This window comes from Mus caroli, unplaced genomic scaffold (assembly GCF_978045245.1).
Source record: "Mus caroli unplaced genomic scaffold, Mus_caroli_1 scaffold_16, whole genome shotgun sequence".
Classification (NCBI taxonomy): Eukaryota; Metazoa; Chordata; class Mammalia; order Rodentia; family Muridae; genus Mus; species Mus caroli.
Genome location: NW_028227271.1, coordinates 59,461,909 through 59,485,675, shown reverse-complemented (window position 1 = coordinate 59,485,675; position 23,767 = coordinate 59,461,909). Strand labels below are relative to the sequence as shown.

Genomic DNA, 23,767 nt, shown 5'->3' with positions numbered 1-23,767 from the left:
AAACACCTAAAGAAATGTTCAACATCCTTAGTCATCAGGGAAATGCAGATCATAACAACCCTGAGATTCCACCTCACACCAGTCAGAATGGCTAAGATGAAAAACTCAGGTGACAGCAGATGCTGGCAAGGATGTGGAGAAAGAGGAACACTCCTCCATTGCTGATGGGACTGCAAGCTGGTACAACCACTCTGGAAATCATTCTGGCGCTACCTCAGAAAATTGGACATAGTACTACCTGAGTACCCAGGAATACCACTCCTGGGCATATACCCAGAAGATGACCCAAAAGTAATAAGGACATATGTTCTACAATGTTCACAGCAACTATATTTCTGATAGCCAGAAGCTGGAAAGAACCCAGATGTCTCTCAACCGAGGAATGGATACAGAAAATGTGGTACATTTACACAGTGGAATACTCCTCAGCTATTAATATCAATGATTTACTGAAATTTGCAGGCAAATAGATGCAACTTGAACATATGTGAATGAGGTAACTCGGTCACAAAAGAACACACATGCACTCACTGATAAGTGGATATTAGTCCAAAAGTTTGGAATATTCATGATTCAATTCACAGATCATATGAAGCCAAAGAAGAAAGACTAAAGTGTTGATGTTTCAGTCCTTTTTAGAAGGGGGGACCAAGTACTCACAGGAGGAAATATGTAGACATAGTGTGGAGCAGAGACTGAAGGAAAGGTGATCCAGGACTGCCCCACCTGGAGTTCCATCTTAAATACAATTACCAAACCCAGACAATATTGTGGATGCTGGGAAGTGCTTGCTGACAGGAATCTGATGTGGCTGTCTTCTGAGAGGCTCTGCTAGAGCCTGACAAACACAGAGGAGTTTGCTTGCAGCCAACCATTGGATTGAGCGTGGGGTCCCAGATGGAGGAGTTGCAGAAGGCTCTGAAGGAGCTGTGGGGGTTTGCAGCCCTATAGGGGAATCAACAGTATCAACCAGCCTGAACTCCCAGAGTTCCCGGGTACTGGACCACCAACCAAAGAGTACACATGGAGGTACCTATGGCTCAGGCCACATATGTGGCAGAGGATGGCCTTGTTGAACATCAGTGGGAGGAGTGTCCCTTGGGCCTGAGAGTGGTTGATGCCCCAGTGTAGGGGAATGCCAGGGTGGGAAGGTGGGAGTGGGTGGTGGGTCGGGAAGCACCCTTATAGATGCAGGGGGAGGGAGGGAGGGATACGGGGTTTCTGAAGGGGAGACCTGAAAAGGGGAAAACATTTGAAATGTAAATAAATAAAATATCCAATTTTTTAAAAAGTCCATTTTAGTAGTCAGCTTTACCAGCTGGACTGTAAAACACCCTTCTGGATATTACAGAGATCTCAAGTGTTAGCTACAGTTTTTAAAACTTGTGAATATCATCTAAAAATTATGACATCTTAAAGTGTGCTCTCTCTATTTTTTGTTTGCTCACTAAAATTCAATAAAGAGTAAGAACTTCATAAAGCATGCTTTTGCAAGACTGTCCCTGGATGATGGAGTAGGTTGACATTTTTCTAATGTGCTGCATCTAGATCCCACTTGACAATGTGGTATTTAGACTCATACATGTGAGTTGGGATATTATCTTTGTCAGCAAAAAAAGAGCATAAAACTCTTAGGGAAGTAAAGTAGCAATTTACATGAGGAAAGAAATGATAAAGGTTTTGTGTCTTTTAAGCTAATGTGCTTAGAAAATCAAGATTCTCAGGCTGTAAACCAAATATATAAAATAATAATATTGAAAAAATTGTACTATCATTTTGTTTGCTAACACAATAAAGTTCTCTAGGGAATTATCCCTAGCTTCCACATGTATAGTACAAATCCGATAATTTAATCAAATTACTTAATTTCCTTCCCCTTGGCAATGGGCAAAGAAACACCTTGTTGGTGATGTTATTCTTATATCAATCAGGGCAGAGCAGATGGCAGTCCTTTGTGCATCCTAGCTGGATGTCTGGCTTGGTGGCCAAAGCTGTTTTATGCCCATGACACATAAAAATAAAATCAAATAAAACCAAATCCAGGCATCCAAGCTTAGAAGGAGAAAGGGACTTGTAGACTGCCATGGCATCCACAGATCCTCCAGTGCTCAGCACAGGCAGGCCATAGACTTAGGATGGAGGATATCATCCAGGGCTTGCAGGGTGAGCCATCCCAATGTACAAGTATGTGGTGATCAGATGGGGTTGGGGGAGAGGGGAAGTGAAGTTGAGCATTAGGAAGAGAGATTTAACTGGAGACTGGAGTATAGAGAGGAGGAGCCTGTTGTTAGTGGCCAGCCTTGCCACCTTTGGCCATGGTGAGGTCCCAGTCTGAGCTGATAGGGTCATGTCTGAATCAGTGGCTATGTAGCAGCAGTGTTTGATGTCAATGTCCGTGGATGTATCTTAGGGTTTTACTGCTGTGAACAGACACCATGATGAAAGCAGTTCTTATAAGGACAACATTTAATTGGGGCTGACTTACAGGTTCAGAGGTTCAGTCCATTATCATCAAGGTGGGAACATAGCAGCATCCAGGCAGGCATGGTGCAGGAAGAGCTGAGATCTATGTCTTCATCTGAAGGCTGTTAACAGAATATTGGTTCCCAGGCAGCTAGGATTGAGGGCCTTAAAATCCACACCCACAGCGACACATCTACTTCAACAGGGCCACATCTTCTAATAAAGCCACTCCCTGGGCTGAGCATATATAAACCATCACAGGAAGATTATTATTATAAGGGAACATGAGGATGTTCCTGGTTGGGGCAGCCACCATGGACCACATGAATGTTCAGGGTCACATAACTGGCCACTCCCCTCAATCAATGCAGTGCTCTAGAGAGCTGGCCTCATCTCTCATGGGGGTAGTACTCAAGAGAGATGTTCCTGTGCCTCACCTAGGCAGCACAGTGGAGCTGGCCCTAGTGATGGGATTATGAATGTGGAAGAGCTGACCATGTCACTCACTTGCCATGGGGTGGAACATAGAGGTGATGCCACCCACTTCTGCCCTTTGCCACCTCTGGCAGTGGGGGAAGCTGCACACACACAGGGACATGAACTTGGGAAAGCTAGGCCTGCCTCTTATCAGCTGCAGCACTTGAGACTGAAGGCCCTGCACCATAGCTGAATAGTTGTGGGACTGTGAAAGGTAGCCTGGTTCCCAGTTGAGCTAAGGTTTGAATCACTGGAGATCTTGAAGGGACAGTAGGTGTTGGCCTGTTTCTAGGCACCAGGTCTCTGTGGGCACCAGGTCTCTGTCTCTAGATGCAACACCCCCACCCCCAGATTTGTGGCCATCAGTCACATATGGGAAATGCCCCAAGCCCCTTCACTTGTAGAGGATGTGACCTGTGGTCACGTAGGCTCAAGACAGATCTCCATTTTAATGAGGTACCTAAAGGCCTGGAGGACTCAGTCAATAAGCTTTCCTTCCCAGACACTCCTCGCTGCAAAAAGTATTTAATCTCAGGCCCACCCTGAGAAGTGGGGTCCAGTTTTACTCATCCACTTTCCACCATGACAAAAAATGTCTTAAAACCATGGACTGCCTCTTTTCATTGGGATCCACCATGGGGAGCCATGGAGAAGGCCTTCACCTATAGAACTGTGTCTACTGTGAATTAGAGCTGTCCAATCTTCTGTAGAAGGCCTCTCTGCATTCTCAGCCACAGCCTCCACCAAGCCCAAGACTGCTGCCTATTAAACCAAGAACTTTCCCCTTAGGACCAGCCAGAGGTACATATTTTTACCCCAACCCCAGGCTATATCCAGACTGCTGGCCCCTACTCCATTCTCAGCTCTTCCGTGACCTACAGCCTAGATGCCCAGGAGACTGATAACCATATGGCCCCAGCCTCATCGCAGGCCCAGCCAGCTCTGGCTGTCCCACACCTCAGGCTGTGCTTCCCCACCCCCGGAGCAGTGTCCCAGGGCTTCCTTATGGCCTAACACCTGCCCGGTGACAGCGTGGGGTAAGCGTGATCAAAATTCCTGTGTCCTGCCTCCCTGAGGAGCTGAGCCCTGTGGTGGAGCAGACACAGGGCCTATAACCCTACAGATAGTACTGTAGAGATGACCCCGGTGGCAGGGGCTCAGGTGTGCCAGCCAGCCCCAAGGACATAGTTTCATCTGCCATGAGGTGACATGAATGCAGGGGTGATTTCAGGAGAACTGGCCCAGTGAGAAAGGTGACCCTCCCCCTCACCTACTGCTGTACTCAGGAGTGATAGTGGGCCATGCACCTTGCCTGGGCAGCCCAGTGGAGCTGACTTGTGTAGGCATAAGTGAGACAGTCCTAAGAGGATTGGAGTCAGAGAGCTAACTCACCTAGTCTCTCTCAACCTGCAGCACTTGGGAAAATGGGCACTGAACCTTGACAGGACTGCGTAGTGGAGCTGGCTCTGGAGCTGTGTATGGATGAGCTGACCTCAAGACCATGAGATTATGATCACTGAGATGGGCTGAACAGTTCAACTACCACCCAAGTCCAAACCCAGGGCTTGGAACTGGCCCATCCCAAATCTTATCATCTGCAACACCTGAAAGGGCCAGCTTTACTCTTAAAGAACTGCAGGACCTCCATGACTTCCAGTAACAACAAGATAACAGGGAGGAATGCAGATGAAGAACTAATATTGATGGTGTCACAGAAACTTGAGATCTCAAAACAGACCAATGACTCTTTGCAATGTACATGTTCAAGTGAATATGTGTGAACAGAGGGATATATTGTAAGGTACACTGTGACATAATACAGCTTCCATGATGAGACGTTTTCTATGCTTTTTGTTGTTGTTTTTATCGTTGTTGTCTTTGTTGTTGTTGTTTGTTGGTCTGTGTGGGTTTTGGGGGGGGGCTGCAGATGAAGTGCATATATGAGAGGATGGGAGTCAAAGGGACTGAGATGTGTGATAAGGAATACAAGAATCGATTAAAACATTAAAAGCCTCCAGTAGTACTATGTCCAATTTTCTGAGGAACCGCCAGACTGATTTCCAGAGTGGTTGTACAAGCTTACAATCCCACCAACAATGGAGGAGTGTTCCTCTTTCTCCACATCCTTGCCAGCATCTGTTGTCACCTGAATTTTTGATCTTAGTCATTGTGACTGGTGTGAGGTGGAATCTCAGGGTTGTTTTGATTTGCATTTCTCTGATGATTAAGGATGTTGAACATTTTTTTCAGGTGCTTCTCAGCCATTCGGTATTCCTCAGTGAAAATTCTTTGTTTAGCTATGAGCCCCATTTTTTTTTTAAGATTTATTTATTTATTTATTTATTTATTTATTTATTTATTTATTATATGTAAGTACACTGTAGCTGTCTTCAGACACTCCAGAAGAGGGCGCCAGATCTCGTTGCGGATGGTTGTGGGACACCATGTGGTTGCTGGGATTTGAACTCTGGACCTTCGGAAGAGCAGTCAGGTGCTCTTACCCACTGATCCATCTCACCAGCCCCATGAGCCCCATTTTTAATGGGGTTATTTGATTTTCTGGAGTTCTTTATATATATTGGATATTAGTGCCCTATCTGATTTAGGATAGGTAAAGATCCTTTCCCAATTTGTTGGTGGCCTTTTTGACTTATTGACAGTGTCTTTTGCCTTACAGAACCTTTGTAATTTTATGAGGTCCCATTTGTCGATTCTCGATCTTACAGCACAAGCCATTGCTGTTCTATTCAGGAATTTTCCCCATGTGCCCATATCTTTGAGACTTTTCCCCACTTTCTCCTCTATAAGTTTCAGTGTCTCTGGTTTTATGTGGAGTTCCTTGATCCACTTAGATTTGACCTTAGTACAAGGAGATTGGAATGGATGAATTCACATTCTTCTACATGATAACTGCCAGTTGTGTTACCACCATTTGTTGAAAATGCTGTCTTTTTTCCACTGGATGGTTTTAGCTCCCTTGTCAAAGATCAAGTGACCATAGGTGTGTGACCTCTCCTGGTCATATATCCAGAAGATGTTCCAACTGGTAAGAAGGACACATGCTCCACTATGTTCATAGCACCTTATTTATAATAGCTAGAAGCTGGAAAGAACCCAGATGCCCCTCAACAGAGGAATGGATACAGAAAATGTGGTACATTTACACAATGGAGTACTACACAACTATTAAAAAGAATGAATTTAAGAAATTCCTAGGAAAATGGTTGGACCTGGAGGGTATCATCCTGAGTGAGGTAACCCAATCACAAAAGAACTCACATGATATGTACTCACTGATAAGTGGATATTAGCCCAGAAACTTAGAATACCCAAGATACAAGATACAATTTGCAAAACATATGAAACTCAAGAAGAAGAAAGACCAAAGTGTGGACACTTTGGCCCTTCTTAGAATTGGGAACAAAACACCCATGGAAGGAGTTAAAGAGACCAAGTTTGGAGTTGAGACGAAAAGATGAACCATCCAGAGACTGCCCCACCTGGGCATCCATCCCATAATCAGCTTCCAAACACTGACACCATTGCATACATTAGCAAGATTTTGCTGAAAGGACCCAGATAGAGCTGTCTCTTGTGAGACTATGCCAGGGCATAGCAAACACAGAAGTGGATGCTCACAGTCAGCTATTGGATGGAACACAGGGCCCCCAATGGAGGAGCTAGAGAAAGTACCCAAGGAGGAAAGTACCCAGGGATCTGCAACCCTATAGGTGGAACAACAATATGAACTAACCAGTAACCCAGAGCTCATGTCTCTAGCTGCATATGTACCAGATGATGGCCTAGTCAGCCATTATTGGGAAGAGAGGCCCCTTGTTCTTGCAAACTTTATATACCTCAGTACAGGGGAACACCAGGGCCAAGAAGTGGGAGTGGGTGGGTAAGGGAGTGGGTGGGAGGGTATGGAGGAGTTTTGGGATAGCATTTGAAATGTAAATGAAGAAAATACCTAATAAGAAAAAACTTTAAAAACCTATAATTTGAAGGAGTATTCTAACTTTAAAATTATAAAATATCAAAAAATCCGTTGTGCTTATTTTACAAATGAATACATTCAACTTTTTGATTTGGCTTTTAGGAAAAAAATGGTTAATTTTCTTTTCTTTTCTTTTTAATTTTTTTATTATTGGGTATTGGTTTCATTTACATTTCCAGTGCTATCCCAAAAATCCCCTACATCCTCCCATACCCACTCCCCCACTCACCCACTCCTACCTCTTGGCCATTGCTTTGCCCTGTACTGAGGCATGTAATGTCTGCACGACCAATGGGCCTCTCTTTCCACTGATGGCCGACCAGGCCATCTTCTGATACATATGCAGCTAGAGACACAAGCTCTGGGGGGATACTGGTTAGTTCATATTGTTGTTCCACCTATAGGGATGCAGATCCCCCTAGCTCCCTTGGTACTTCCTCCAGCTCCTCCATTGGTGGCCCTGTGATCCATCCAATAGCTGACTGTGAGCATCTACTTCTGTGTTTGCTAGGCCCTGGCATAGTCTCACAAGACACAGCTCTATCTGGGTCCTTTCAGCAAAATCTTGCTAGTGTATGCAATGGTGTCAGCTTTTGGAAGCTGATTATGGGATGGATCCCCAGATATGGCAGTCTCTAGATGGTCCATCCTTTTGTCACAGCTCCAAACTTTGTCTCTGTAACTCCTTCCATGGGTGTTTTGTTCCCAATTCTAAGAAGGGGCAAAGTGTCCTTAGTACAAGTAGATAGGAATGGATCTATTTGCATTCTTCTACATGAAAACCACCAGATGTGCCTGCATCAATTTTTGAAAATGCTGTCTTTTTTCCACTGTATGGTTTTAGCTCCCTTATCAAAGATCAAGTGACCATAGGTGTGTGGGTTCATTTCTGGGTCTTCAATTCCATTCCATTGGTCTACTTGTCTGTTGCTATACTTGTACCTTGCAGTTTTGATAACAATTGCTCTGTAGTAAGGCTTTAGGTCAGGCATGGTGATTCCACCAGAGGTTCTTTTATCCTGTGAAAAGTTTTTGCTATCCTAGGTTTTTTGTTAATCCAGATGAATTTGCAGATTGCTCTTTCTAATTCGTTGAAGAATTGAGTTGGAATTTTGATGGGGATTGCATTGAATCTGTAGATTGCTTTTAGCAAGATAGCCATTTTTACTATATTGATCCTGCCAATCTATGAGCATGGGAGATCTTTCCATCTTCTGAGATCTTCTTTAATTTCTTTCTTTAGAGACATGAAGCTCTTATCATACAGATCTTTCACTTCCTTAGTTAGAGTCACGCCAAGGTATTTTATATTATTTGTGACTATTGAGAAGGGTGTTGTTTCCCTAATTTCTTTCTCAGCCTGTTTATCCTTTGTGTAGAGAAAGGCCATTGACTTGTTTGAGTTAATTTTATACCCAGATACTTCATTGAAGTTGTTTATCAGGTTTAGGAGTTCTCTGGTGGAAATTTTAGGGTCAAGTATATATACTATCCTATCATTTGCAAAAAGTGATATTTTGACTTCTTCCTTTCCAATTTGTATCCCCTTGAACTCCTTTTGTTGTCGCATTGCTCTGGCTAGGACTTCAAGTACAGTGTTTAATAGGTAGGGAAAAGTGGGCAGCCTTGTCTAGTCCCTGATTTTAGTGGGATTGCTTCCAGCTTCTCACCATCTACGTTGATGTTGGCTACTGGTTTACTGTAGATTGTTTTTATCATGTTTAGGTGTGGGTCTTGAATTCCTGATCTTTCCAAGACTTTTATCATGAATGGGTGTTGGATTTTGTCAAATGCTTTCTTCACATCTAACGAGATGATCATGTAGTTTTTGTTTCTGAATTTGTTTATATAATGGGTTATGTAGATGGATTTTTGTATATTAAACCATCCCTGCATTCCTGCAATGAGACCTACTTGGTCAGGATGGATGATTGTTTCGATGTGTTCATGGATTCGTTTAGCAAGAATTCTATTGATATTTTTTGCATCAATATTCATAAGGGAAATTGGACTGAAGATCTTTAGCTTTGTTGGGTCTTTCTGTGGTTCACGTATCAGAGTAATTGTGGATTCATAGAATGAGTTGGGTAGAGTACCTTCTGTTCCTATTTTGTGGAATAGTTTGTGAAGAACTGGGATTAGATCTTCTTTGAAGGTCTGATAGTACTGCACACTAAACCCATCTGGTCCTGGGCTTTTTTTGACTGGGAGACTATTAATGACTGCTTCTATTTCTTTAAGGGATATAGGACTGTTTAGATCATTAACCTGATCTTGATTTAACTTTGGTACCTGGTATCTGTCTAGAAATTTGTTCATTTCATCCAGGTTCTCCAGTTTTGTTGAGTATAGCCTTTTGTAGAAGGATCTGATGGTGTTTTGGATTTCTTCAGGAAACGTTGTTATGTCTCCCTTTTCATTTCTGATTTTGTTAATTAGGATGCTGTCCCTGTGCTCTTTAGTGAGTCTGGCTAAGGGTTTACCTATCTTGTTGATTTTCTCAAAGAATCAGCTCCTTGTTTTGGTTGATTCTTTGAATAGTTCTTCTTGTTTCCACTTGGTTGATTTCACCCCTGAGTTTTATTATTTCTTCATGTCTACTCCTCTTTGGTGAATTTGCTTCCTTTTGTTCTAGAGTTTTAGTGTGTTGTCAAGCTGCTAGTGTGTGCTCTCTGTAGTTTCTTTTTGGAGCTACTCAGAGCTATGAGTTTTCCTCTTAGAAATGCTTTCATTGTGTCCCATAAGTTTAGGTATGTTGTGGCTTTATTTTCATTAAACACCAAAAAGTCCTTAAGTTCTTTCTTTATTCCTTCCTTGACCGAGGTATCATTGAGAAGAAGGTTTTTCAGTTTCCACATGAATGTTGGCTTTCTATTTTTTTATTTTGTTTTTAAATTTTTAATATTTTTATTACATATTTTCCTCAATTACATTTCCAATGCTATCCCAAAAGTCCCTCATAGCGCCCCCCACTTCCCTACCCACCCATTCCCATTCTTTTGGCCCTGGCATTCCCCTATATTGGGGCATATAAAGTTTGCAAGTCCAATGGGCCTCTCTTTCCATTGATGGCCAACTAGGCCATCTTTCGATACTTATGCAGCTAGAGACAAGAGCTCCGGGGTTCTGGTTAGTACATCATGTTGTTCCAACAATAGGGTTGCAGATCCCTTTAGCTCCTTGGGTACTTTCTCTAGCTTCTCCATTGGGAGCCCTGTGATACATCCAATAGCTGACTGTGAACATCCACTCCTGTGTTTGCTAGGCCCCGGCATCGTCTCACAAGAGACAGCTATATTTGGGTCCTTTCAGCAAAATCTTGCTAGTGTATGCAATGGTGTCAGCGTTTAGAAGCTGATTATGGGATGGATCCCTGGATACGGCAGTCTCTAAATGGTCCATCCTTTCATCACAGCTACGAACTTTGTCTCTGTAACTCCTTCCCTGGGTGTTTTGTTCCCAATTCTAAGAAGGTGCACAGTGTCCACACTTTGGTCTTCATTCTTCTTGAGTTTCATGCGTTTAGCAGATTGTATCTTAAATCTTGGGTATCCTAAGTTTTGGGCTAATATCCACTTATCAGTGAATACATATTGTGTGAGTTCTTTTGTGATTGTGTTACTTCACTCAGGATGATGCCCTCCAGGTCCTTCCATTTGGCTAGGAATTTCATAAATTCATTCTTTTTAATAGCTGAGTAGTACTCCATTGTGTAAATGTACCATAATTTCTGTATCCATTCCTCTGTTGAGGGACATCTGGGTTCTTTCCAGCTTCTGGCTATTATAAATAGGGCTGCTATGAACATAGTGGAGCATGTGTCCTTTTTACCGGTTGGGACATCTTCTGGATATATGCCCAGGAGAGGTATTGCTGGATCCTCCGGTAGTACTATGTCCAATTTTCTGAGGAACCGCCAGACTGATTTCCAGAGTGGTTGTACAAGCTTGCAATCCCACCAACAATGGAGGAGTGTTCCTCTTTCTCCACATCCTCGCCAGCATCTGCTGTCACCTGAATTTTTGATCTTAGCCATTCTGCCTGGTGTGAGGTGGAATCTCAGGGTTGTTTTGATTTGCATTTCCCTGATGATTAAGGATGTTGAACATTTTTTCAGGTGCTTCTCTGCCATTCGGTATTCCTCAGGTGAGAATTCTTTGTTCAGTTCTGAGCCCCATTTTTTAATGGGGTTATTTGACTTTCTGGAGTCCACCTTCTTGAGTTCTTTATATATATTGGATATTAGTCCCTTATCTGATTTAGGATAGGTGAAGATCCTTTCCCAATCTGTTGGTGGTTTTTTTGTCTTATTGATGGTGTCTTTAGCCTTGCAGAAGCTTTGCAGTTTCATGAGGTCCCACTTGTCAATTCTCGATCTTAAAGCACAAGCCATTACTGTTCTATTCAGGAATTTTTCCCCTGTGCCCATATCTTCAAGGCTTTTCCCCACTTTCTCCTCTATAAGTTTCAGTGTCTCTGGTTTTATGTGTAGTTCCTTGATCCACTTAGACTTGACCTTAGTACAAGGAGATAGGAATGGATCGATTCGCATTCTTCTACATGTTAACAACCAGTTGTGCCAGCACCATTTGTTGAAAATGCTGTATTTCTTCCACTGGATGGTTTTAGCTCCCTTGTCGAAGATCAAGTGACCATAGGTGTGTGGGTTCATTTCTGGGTCTTCAATTCTATTCCATTGGTCTATTTGTCTGTCACTATACCAGTACCATGCAGTTTTTATCACAATTGCTCTGTAGTAAAGCTTTAGGTCCGGCATGGTGATTCCACCAGAGGTTCTTTTATCCTTGAGAAGAGTTTTTGCTATCCTAGGTTTTTTGTTATTCCAGATGAATTTGCAGATTGCACTTTCTAATTCGTGGAAGAATTGATTTGGAATTTTGATGGGGATTGCATTGAATCTCTAGATTGCTTTTGGCAAGATAGCCATTTTTACAATGTTGATCCTGCCAATCCATGAGCATGGGAGATCTTTCCATCTTCTGAGATCTTCTATAATTTCTTTCTTCAGAGACTTGAAGTTTTTATTATACAGATCTTTCACTTCCTTAGTTAGAGTCACGCCAAGATATTTTATATTATTTGTGACTATTGAGAAGGGTGTTGTTTCCCTAATTTCTTTCTCAGCCTGTTTATTCTTTGTGTAGAAAAAGGCCATTGATTTGTTTGTGTTATTTTTATATCCAGCTACTTCACCGAAGCTGTTTATCAGGCTTAGGAGTTCTCTGGTGGAATTTTTAGGGTCACTTATATATACTATCATATCATCTGCAAAAAGTGATATTTTGACTTCTTCTTTTCCAATTTGTATCCCTTTGATCTCCTTTTGTTATCTAATTGCTCTGGTAGGACTTCAAGTACAATGTTGAATAGGTATGGAGAAAGTGGACAGCCTTGTCTAGTCCCTGATTTTAGAAGGATTGCTTCAAGCTTCTCACCATTTACTTTGATGTTGGCTACTGGTTTGCTGTAGATTGCTTTTATCATGTTTAGGTATGGGCCTTGAATTCCTGATCTTTCCAAGACTTTTATCATGAATGGGTATTGGATCTTGTCAAATGCTTTTTCCGAATATAACGAGATGACCATGTGGTTTTTGTCTTTGAGTTTGTTTATATACTGGATTACATTGATGGATTTCCGTATATTGAACCATCCCTGCATCCCTGGGATGAAACCTACTTGGTCAGGATGGATGATTGTTTTGATGTGTTCTTGGATTCGGTTAGCAAGAACTTTATTGAGGATTTTTGCATCAATATTCATAAGGGATATTGGTCTGAAGTTTTCTATCTTTGTTGGGTCTTTTTGTGGTTTAGGTATCAGAGTAATTGTGGCTTCATAGAATGAGTTGGGTAGAGTACCTTCTGTTTCTATTTTGTGGAATAGTTTGTGAAGAACTGGGGTTAGATCTTAGTTGAAGGTCTGATAGAACTCTGCACTAAACCCGTCTGGTCCTGGGCTTTTTTTAGTTGGGAGACTATTAATGACTGCTTCTATTTCTTTGGGGGATATAGGGCTGTTTAGATCATTAACGTGATCTTGATTCAACTTTGGTACCTGGTATCTGTCTAGGAACTTCTCCATTTCATCCAGGTTCTCCAGTTTTGTTGAGTATAGCCTTTGGTAGAAGGATCTGATGGTGTTTTGGATGTCTTCAGGATCTGTTGTTATGTCTCCTTTTTCATTTCTGATTTTGTTAATTAGGATGCTTTCCCTGTGCCCTCTAGTGAGTCTGGCTAAGGGTTTATCTATCTTGTTGATTTTCTCAAAGAACCAGCTCCTTGATTGGTTGATTCTTTGAATAGTTCTTCTTTTTTCCACTTGGTTGATTTCACCCCTGAGTTTGATTATTTCCTGCCGTCTACTCCTCTTGGGTGAATTTGCTTCCTTTTGTTCTAGTGCTTTTAGGTATGTTGTCAAGCTGCTAATGTGTGCTCTCTCTAGTTTCCTTTTGGAGGCACTCAGAGCTATGAGTTTTCCTCTTAGAAATGCTTTCATTGTGTCCCATAAGTTTGGGTATGTTGTGGCTTCATTTTCATTGAACTCTAAAAAGTCCTTAATTTCTTTCTTTATTCCTTCCTTGACCAAGGTATCATTGAGAAGAGTGTTGTTCAGTTTCCACGTGAAGGTTGGCTTTCTATTATTTATTTTGTTATTAAAGATCAGCCTTAGTCCATGGTGATCTGATAGGATGCATGGGACAATTTTAATATTTTTGTATCTGTTGAGTCCTGTTTTGTGACTAATTATGTGGTCAATTTTGGAGAAGGTACCATGAGGTGCTGAGAAGAAGGTATATCCTTTTGTTTTGGATAGAATGTTCTGTAGATATCTGCCAGATCCATTTGATTCATAACTTCTGTTAGTTTCACTGTGTCCCTGTTTAATTTCTGTTTCCACGATCTGTCCATTGGTGAAAGTGGTGTGTTGAAGTCTCCCACTATTATTGTATGAGGTGCAATGTGTGCTTTGAGATTTACTAAAGTTTCTTTAATGAATGTGGCTGCCTTTGTATTTGGAGCATAGATATTCAGGATTGATAGTTCCTCTTGGAGGATTTTACCTTTGATGAGTATGAAGTGTCCCTCCCTGTCTTTTTTAATGACTTTGGGTTGGAAGTCAATCTTATCAGATATTATAATGGCTACTCCAGCTTGTTTCTTCATACCATTTGCTTGGAAAATTGTTTTCCAGCCTTTCATTCTGAGGTAGTGTCTATCTTTTTCTCTGAGATGAGTTTCCTGTAAGCAGCAAAATGTTGGGTCTTGTTTGTGTAGCCAGTTTGTTAGTCTATGTCTTTTTATCGGGGAGTTGAGTCCATTGATATTAAGAGATATTAAGGAAAAGTAATTGTTGTTTCCTGTTATTTTTGTTGTTAAAGTTGGCATTCTGTTCTTGTGGCTGTCTTCTTTTAGGTTTGTTGAGGGATTACCTTCTTGTTGTTTCTAGGGCGTGGTTCCTGTCCTTGTATTGGTTTTTTTCTGTTATTATTTTTTGAAGGGCTGGATTCATGGAGAGATAATGTGTGAATTTGGTTTTGTCGTGGAATACTTTGGTTTCTCCATCTATGTTAATTGAGAGTTTGGCTGGGTATAGTAGCCTGGGCTAAAATTTGTGTTCTTTTAGTGTCTGTATAACATCCATCCAGGATCTTCTGGCTTTCATAGTCTCTGGTGAAAAATCTGGTGTAATTCTATTAGGCTTGCCTTTATATGTTACTTGGCCTTTTTCTCTTACTGCTTTTAGTATTCTATCTTTATTTAGAGCATTTGTTGTTCTGATTATTATGTGCCGGGAGGTATTTCTTTTCTGGTCCTGTCTATTTGGAGTTCTGTAGGCTTCTTGTATGTTCATGGGCATCTGTTTCTTTAGATTTGGGAAGTTTTCTTCTATAATTTTGTTGAAGATGTTTGCTGGTCTTTTGAGTTGAAAATCTTCATTCTCATCCACTCCTATTATCCGTAGGTTTGGTCTTCTCATTGTGTCCTGTATTTCTTGGATGTTTTGAGTTAGGATCTTTTTGCATTTTACATTTTCCTTGATTGTTGTGCCGATGTTCTCTATGGAATCTTCTGCACCTGAGATTCTCTCTTCCATCTCTTGTATTCTGTTGCTGATGCTGGTATCTATGGTTCCAGATTTCTTTCCTAGGGTTTCTATTTCCAGTGTTGCCTCATTTTGGGTTTTATTTATTGTGTCTACTTCCCTTTTTAGGTCTAGTATGGTTTTGTTCATTTCCATCATCTTTTTGGATGTGTTTTCCTGTTTTTCATTAAGGACTTCTACCTGTTTGATTAGGTTATCCTGTTTTTCTTTAAGGATTTGTAACTCTTTAGCAGTGTTCTCCTGCAATTCTTTAAGGGATTTTTGTGCTTCCTCTTTAATGTCTTCTACTTGTTTAGCAGTGTTCTCCTGTATTTCTTTAAGTGTGTTATTAAAGCCTTTCTTGAAGTCCTCTACCATCATCAGGAGATATGCTTTTAGATCCGTGTCTAGCTTTTCTGGTGTGTTGGGGTGCCCTGGACTGGGCGAAGTGGGAGTGCTGGGTTCTGATGATGGTGAGTGGTCTTGGTTTCTGTTAGTAAGATTATTATGTTTACCTTTCGCCATCTGGTAATCTCTGGGGTTAGTTGTTGTCGTTGTCACTGTTTAAAGATTGGAGCAGAAGCTGTGTTCCACTCACCAGCAGTCTCAAAATCCTGTGGCGGGGGTCGTGGGTAGCTGGCGGGTGTCAGCCGACCCTGCGCTCTAGCTACCCCTGTGCTGTTCCGGCCGGATGAGGCCTGTGGCCCTACTCAGGCCGTTTTCTGCTTCCCTAACTAATGCAGTCTCAGGTCCTGCGCGCAATTGGTTTGGAGCCGAAGCTGTGTTCCACTCACCAGACGTCTTAAGATCCTGTGGAGGGTGTTGTGGGTAGCTGGCGAGTGTCAGCTGACCCTGCACCCTAGCTACCCCGGTGCTTTTCTCGGCTTTCTATTTTTTATGTCGTTATTGAAGATCAGCCTTAGTCCATGGAGATCTGATAGGATGCATGGGACAATTTCAATATTTTTGTATATGTTGAGGCCTGTTTTGTTACCAATTATATGGTCAATTTTGGAGAAGGTACCATAAGGTGCTGAGAAGAAGGTATATCTTTTTGTTTTAAGATAAAATATTCTGTAGATATCTGTTAGATCCATTTGTTTCATAACTTCTGTTAGTTTCACTGTGTCCCTGTTTAGTTTCTATTTCCATTATTTGTTCATTGATGAAAGTGTTGTGTTGAAGTCCCCCACAATTATTGTGTGAGTTGCAATGTGTGCTTTGAGCTTTACTAAATTTTCTTTAGTGAATGTGGCTTCCCTTGTATTTGGAGCATAGATATTCAGAATTGAGATTTCCTCTTGGAAGATTTTACCTTTGATGAGTATTATGTGCCCCTCCTTGTCTTTTTTGATGACTTTGTGTTGGAAGTTGATCTTATTAGATATTAGAATGGCTACTCCAGTTTGTTTCTTCAGATCATTTTCTTGGAAAATTGTCTTCCAGCCTTTCACTGTTAGGTAGTGCCTGTATTTTTCCCTAAGATGGGTTTCATGTAAGCAGCAGAATGTTGGGTCCTGTTTGTGTAGCCAGTCTGTTCTTCTATGTCTTTTTATTGGGGAGTTTGTCCATTGATATTAAAGAAAAGTAATTGCTTCTTCCTATTATTTTTGTTGTTAAAGTTGGCCTTCTGTTCTTGTGGCTGTCTTTTTTTTTTTTTTTTTTTTTTTTTTTTTTTTTAGGTTTGTTGAAGGATTACTTTCTTGCTTTTCCTAAACTGTGGTTTCTGTCCTTGTATTGTTTTTTTTCTCTTATTATCCTTTGATGGGCTGGATTCATGGAAAGATAATGTGTGAATTTGGTTTTATCATGGAATAATTTGGTTTCTCCATCTATGGTAATTGAAAGTTTGGCTGGGTATAGTAGCCTGGGCTGGAATTTGTGTTCTCTTAGTGTCTGCATAACATCTGTCCAGGATCTTCTAGCTTCATAGTCTCTGGTGAAAAATCTGGTGCATTTCTGATAGGCCTGCCTTTATATGTTACTTGACCTTTTTCCCTTACTGCTTTTAATATTCTATCTTTATTTAGTGCATTCATTGCTCTGATTATTATGTGTTGGGATGGATTTATTTTCTGGTCCAGTCTATTTGGAGCTCTGTAGGCTTCTTGTATGTTCATGGGCATCTCTTTCTTTAGGTTTGGTAAGTTTTCTTCTATAATTTTGTTGAAGATATTTGCTGACCCTTTAAGTTGAAAATCTTCATTCTCATCTACTCCTATTATCCATAGGTTTGGTCTTTTCATCGTTTCCTAGATTTCCTGGATGTTTTGAGTTAGGATCTTTTTGCATGTTGCATTGTCTTTGATTGTTGTGCCGATGTTCTCTATGGAATCTTCTGCACCTGAGATTCTTTCTTCCATCTCTTGTATTCTGTTGCTGATGCTCTCATCTATGGTTCCAGATTTCTTTCCTAGGGTTTCTATCTCCAGCGTTGCCTCACTTTGGGTTTTCTTTATTGTGTTCACTTCCCTTTTTAGGTGTAGTATGTTTTTTTTCATTTCCATTACCTGTTTGGATGTGTTTTCCTCTTTTTCTTTAAGGACTTGTTACTCTTTAGTAGTGTTCTCCTGTGTTTCTTTAAGTGAGTTATTAAAGTCCTTCTTGATGTCCTCTACCATCATCATGAGATATGTCTTTAAATCCGGGCCTAGCTTTTCGGGTCTGTTGGGGTACCCAGGAATGGCTGAGGTGGGAGTGCTGGGTTCTGATGATGGTGAGTGGTCTTGGTTTCTGTTAGTAAGATTCTTACATCTGCCTTTTGCCATCTGGTAATCTCCTGGTAATCTCTGGAGTCAGTTTTTATAGTTGTCTCTGTTTAGAGCTTGTTCCTTTTGTGATTCTGTTAGCCTCTACCAGCAGACCTGGGAGACTAGTTCTCTCCAGAGTTTCAGTGGTTAGAGCCTTCTCTGCAGGCAAGCTCTCCTCTTGCAGAGAAGGTGCACAGATATCTGTTGATCGGATTTGCCTCCTGGCAGAAGTGAAGGCCCTAAATAGGGCCTGTCCCAGAAGCTGTTAGCGTCCGTAGTCCACATTGTCACCTGTGTAGACTAGTCTTGGCAGGATCTGGGAAGGAAGATGGCTCCCGGAGATGCTCTGCCAAAGCCTTCCCAGGAGGGGTCGACACTTCTCCTCTGGCAGGGAAGGTGCCTGGATGTCTGGAGCCTGAAATGGGGCCTGCCTTAGAAGCTCTGTGGCTCCTGCCTGACCCAGAAGCTGTTAGCTTCTGTAGTCCACACTCTCACCTGTGCAGACTAGTCTTGGCAGAATCCGGGAACCAAGATGTCTCCAGCAGATGTTCTGGCAATCTTTATTTTCTTCAATTATGAAGAACAACTCAAAAGTAAAAACAAAATTAAAAAGTGAAGACCACAGCAAGTAGAAAATATCATACCAAAATTCTTTCTAGAATATATAAAAGCTATCAAATGAAATAAATATCCTCTAAATGCTTTTGTTTTGTATAAAGTTTACATGCCTGAGGAAGTTAGAACTGGATCCTACTTAATTATATATCACAATTTCCAGGACATATGTTTTTCTTAATAGAAACAGAAAGAAATGGAATGGTTTATAGCAGAGTCCTTTCTTGTAGCTCCAAAAATCAATCAGATTGGATATCTGTTATACTATACTACAGATATTAATTTATTTCCAAAATGACTTTCCACCCACTTTCCTCTATTTCAACTGACACTTACTGATTACCCAAGACACTCAGATCATTCATATTTACCTCATTCCATGTGTGACCTAGTCAGTAAACTATCTAAGGGATGAGAACACTGACCCCTAAGCCCTCAGGCTCATCTTTTACTCAGAATGAGAGGAAGGCTTTTTTAGGAGAGTCTCCCCTGAATATCTAGTTATGCTGAGGGCTGTATAGAAATCCACCTTTCCACTGTGTTTGCAGATATTGCTGTGTAGAAAGCCACCTTGCTACTGTGTTTGCAGGCATTGCCTCACTGCCAATGTCCTCTAAGGCCAGTGTTGTTTCTTGCTTGTCTTGTTGAGGAGCTCCAGCCAAAGAAAAAGGGAGTTAAGTAAGGATGCACCCATATCATGGCTTGTACAAAGTGGAGTTCCTGTAAATCCACCAGTGGTAAAGCACCCAGGAAAGAACTGGCTACAAAAACCGCTTATAAGAGTGCACCCTCTACTGAACGGGTGAAGAAACATCACCTTTAGAGGCCTGGTACTATGGCACTCCGTGTAATCAGTTGCTATCAGAAGTCCACTGAACTTCTGATCCACAAGCTCCCCATCCAGCAACTGGTGCAAGATACTGCTCAGGACTTCAAAAACAGATCTGTTCTTCCAGAGTTCAGGGGGCAAGTGAGGCCTATCTGATTGGTCTTTTTGAAGATATCAATCTGTGTGTTATCTATGCCAAATGTGTAACAATTATATGAAAAGATACCCAGCTAGCACATTACATGAGTGGGGAACATGCTTAATAGTCCACTATGAGTAGAAATATTTCATTCTCAAAAACAATTTTACCCTCTTCTTCCTGTTATGAATGATAGATATTTTTTCGATGGAGTCAAGAGGTGCCTAAGTGTATTGTAAGTGGAAAAATAGGGTACAGAATCAGGTATTGGCAGATTCTCCACTTGCATTTGTGTGTGAATTTTTTTTTAAAAATACAAATGCAACATATAAAGCATTAATGCAAGCAAAATCTTTCGTGAACACATTTCAACACTTTAACAGGTTTATTTATAATTGCTGGCATTTTTTGGACAATGCTAGCATTTTTTTATTGGATATTTTCTTTATTTATATTTCAAACGTTATCCCTTTTCCTGGTCTCCCTCCCCTGGAAACTTCCTATCCTATTCTCCCTCCCTCTGCTTTTATGAGGGTGTTTTGCCACCCACCCACCCATCCATGCAATCCTGCCTCACAGCCCTGGCATTGCCCTACACAGGGACATCGAGCCTTAACAGGACCAAGGGCCTCTTCTCCCATCCTCAGCTACATATTTGAGTCGCTCCATGAGTAGGGAACTGGTTGGTTGATATTGTTATTTCTCCTATGGAGTATTCACCTCTGTATTTGTCAGGCTCTAGCAGAGCCTCTCAGGAGACACCTATATCAGACTTCTGTCTGCAAGGACTTCTTGGCATCCACAATAGTGTCTGGGTTTGGTGACTGTATATGGAATAAATCCCCAGGTGGGAAAGTCTCTGGATTGCCTTTCCTTCAGTCTTTGTTCCACATTTTGTCTCTATATTTCCTTGTGTGAATATTTTGTTCCCCATTCTAAGAAGGACTGAAGCATCCACCCTTTGGCCATACTTCTTCTTGAGGTTCAGGTAGTCTATGAATTGTATCACAAGTATTCTAAACTTTTGGGCTAATATCCACTTATCAGTGAGTGCATACCATGTATGTTCTTTTGGGATTAGGTTACCTCTCTCATGATGGTATTTTTTCGTTCCATCCATTTGCCTAAGAATTCATGAAGTCATTGTCTTTAATAGCTGAGTAGAACTCCCCTGTGTAAATTTACTACATTTTCTGTATCCATTCATCAGTTGAGAGATATCTGGGTTGTTGACAGCTTCTGGCTATTATACATATGGCTGTTATGAACATTGTGGAACGTATGTCCTTATTACATTTGGAGGATCTTCTTGGTATATGCCCAGGAGGGGTATAGCTGGGTACTCAGGTAGTAGTATGTCCAGTTTTCTGAGGTAGTGCCAGAATGATTTCCAGAGTGGTTGTACCAGCCTGCAGTCCCATCAGCAATGGAGGAGTGCTTCCTCTTTCTCCACATCCTTGCCAGCATCTGCTGTCACCTGAGTTTTTCATCTTAGCCATTCTGACTGGTGTGAGGTGGAATCTCAGGGTTGTTTTGATTTGTATTTCCCTGATGACTAAGGATGTTGAACATTTCTTTAGGTGTTTCTCACCCATTTGAGACACCTCAGTTGAGAATTCTCTGTTTAGCTCTGTTTCTCATTTTCTAATAGGGTTGTTTAGTTCTCTGGAGTCTAACTTTGTGAGTTCTTTGTATTTATTGGATATAAGTCCTCTATTGGATGTAGGATTGGTAAAGATCTTTTCCCAATCTGTTGGATAGTGTTTTGTCCTATTGACAGTGTCCTTTGCCTTACAAAAGCTTTGCAATTTTATGAAGTCCCATTTGTCTATTGTTGATCTTAGAGCATAAGTTATTGGTGTTTTGTTCAGGATCTTCTTTTTCCCCCATGCCCATGTGTTCGAGGATCTTCCCCACCTTCTCTTCTATTAGAGTCAGTGTATCTGGTTTTATGAGGAGGTCCTTGATCCATTTGGACTTGATCTTTGTACAGGGATATAACAATGGACCAATTTGCTTTCTTCTATGTTCTGACCAACACCATTTGTTGAAAATGCTATCTTTTTTTCCTTGGGTGGTTTTAGCTCTTTTGTCAAAGATCAAGTGATCATAGGTGTGTGCATTCATTTACAGGTCTTCAATTCTGTTTCCTTGGTCTAGAGGCCTGAAACTATACTAATGCCATGCAGTTTTATCACTATTTCTCTGTCGTACAGCTTAAGATCAGGCATGGTGTTCATCCTCAGAAGTTCTTTTATTGTTGGGAATAGTTTTTAATATACTGGGTGTTTTTGTTATTCCAAATGAATTTCCAATTTGCTCTTTCTAACTCTATGAAGAATTGAGTTGGAATTTTGATGGGGATTGCATTGAATCTGTAAATTGGTTTTGGCAAGATGGTCATTTTTAAAATATTAATTCTGCCAGTTTATGAGCATGTGAGATCATTCCATCTTCTGAGGTCTTCTTCAGTTTCTTTCTTCAGAGATGTGAAGTTCTTGTCATACAGATCTTTTACTTGCTTGGGTAGAGTTACACCAATGTATTTAATATTATTTGTGACTATCATAAAGGGTGTTGTTTCCCTAATTTCATTCTCAGCCTGTTTATCCTTTGAGTAGAGAAGGCTACTGATTTGTTTGAGTTAATAGTTATATCCAGCCACTTTGTTGAAGCTGCTTATTAGCTGTAAGAGTTCTCCAGTGTAACTTTTGAGTAACTTAAGTATATTATCATATCATCTGCAAATAGTAGTACTTTGACTTTTTCCTTTGCAATTTGTATCCCTTTGACATTCTTTTGTTGTGTAATTGCTCTGGCTAGGACTTTGAATACTATATTGAATAAGTAGGGAGAAAGTGGGCAGCCTTGTCTACTCACTGATTTTAGTGGGATTGCTTCAGTTTCTCTCCATTCCGTTTCATTTTGGCTACTGGTTTGCTGTATATTGCTTTTACTATGTTTAGATATTCCTGATCTTTCCAAGACTTTAATCATGAAGGTGTGCTGAATTTTGTCAAATGATTTTTCAGCATCTAATGAGATGATCATGTGGTCTTTTGTCTTTGAATATACATATTGTAATATATATATATATATATGATTACATTGATAGATTTCAGTATATTGAACCATCTCTACATCCCTGGGATGAGGCCAACTTGATTGCTTTGATGTGTTCTTGGATTCAGTTTGTGAGAAATTGATGTTCTCTTTCATTGTTTGGTCTTTGTATGGCTTAGGTATAAGTATAATTGTGGCTTCATAGAAATGAGTGGAAGTATTTCTTCTGTTTCTATTTTGTGGAATAGTTTCAAGAGTGGTATTAGGTCTTCTTTGAAGGTCTGATAGAATTCTGCATTAAACCCATCTGGTCTTGGGCTTTCTTGTTGTTGTTGTTGGGAGACTTTTAATAACTACTTATATTTCTTTAGGGGTTATGGGACTTTTTAGATAGTTTATCTGATCCTGATTTAACTTTGGTATTTGTTATCTGTCTAGAAAATTGCTCATTTCATCCAGATTTTTCAGTTTTGTTGAAATCAGCTTTTGTAGTAGGATCTGATGATTTTTTTTTTAAATTTTTTCAGTTTCTGTTGTTATATCTTCCTTTTCATTTCTGATTTTGTTATTTTGGATACTGTCTCTGGACCCTCTGGTTAGTGTAACTAAGGGTTTATCTATCTTGCTGATTTTCACAAGGAACCAGCTCCTAGTTTTGTTGATTTTTTTTTTTTTTGTACTTGGTTGATTTCAGCCCTGAGTTTGATAATTTCCTGCTGTCTACTCCTCTTGGGAGTATTTGCTTCTTTTGGTTCTAGAGCTTTCAGGTGTTCTGTCAAGTTGTTAGTGTAAGCTCTCTCCAATTTCCTTTTGGAGGCACTCAGAGGTATGAGTTTTTGTCTTATCTCTGCTTTTATTGTGTCCCATAAGTTTGGATATGTTGTGCCTTCATTTTCATTGGACTCTAAAAGGCTTTCATTTCTTTCTTTATTTCTTCCTTGACCAAGTTATCATTGAGTAGAGAGTTGTTCAGCTTCCATGTGTGTATATGGGTTTTCTGTTTTTTTTGTTTGTTTGTTTGTTTTTTGCTATTGAGGACCAGCCTTAATCCATGGTGATCTGATATGGTGCATGTGATTATTTCAGTCTTCTTGTATCTGTTGTGCCCTGTTTTGATTATATAGTCAATTTTGGAGAAGCTAACATGAGGTACTGAAAAGAAGGTATTTTCTTTTTGTTTGTTTGTTTGTTTTTTTGATGAAATGTTCTATAGTTATCTGTTAAACCATTTGGCTCATAACTTTTGTTAGTTTCACTGTGTCTCTTTTTAGCTTCTGTTTCCATGGTCTGTCCATTTCTGAGAGTGTGTGTTGCAGTGTCCCACTGTT

The 23,767-nt window shown here is 40.6% G+C and overlaps 1 non-coding gene across 1 annotated transcript; it reads left to right on the top strand.

The window, feature by feature from the left end:
* The first annotated feature begins 1,872 nt into the window (after positions 1-1,872).
* Positions 1,873-2,015, top strand: LOC115029461 (small nucleolar RNA SNORA48). The gene has a single exon (XR_003835037.1). It is a non-coding gene; the product is annotated as a small nucleolar RNA SNORA48 (small nucleolar RNA).
* Positions 2,016-23,767: the final 21,752 nt, after the last annotated feature.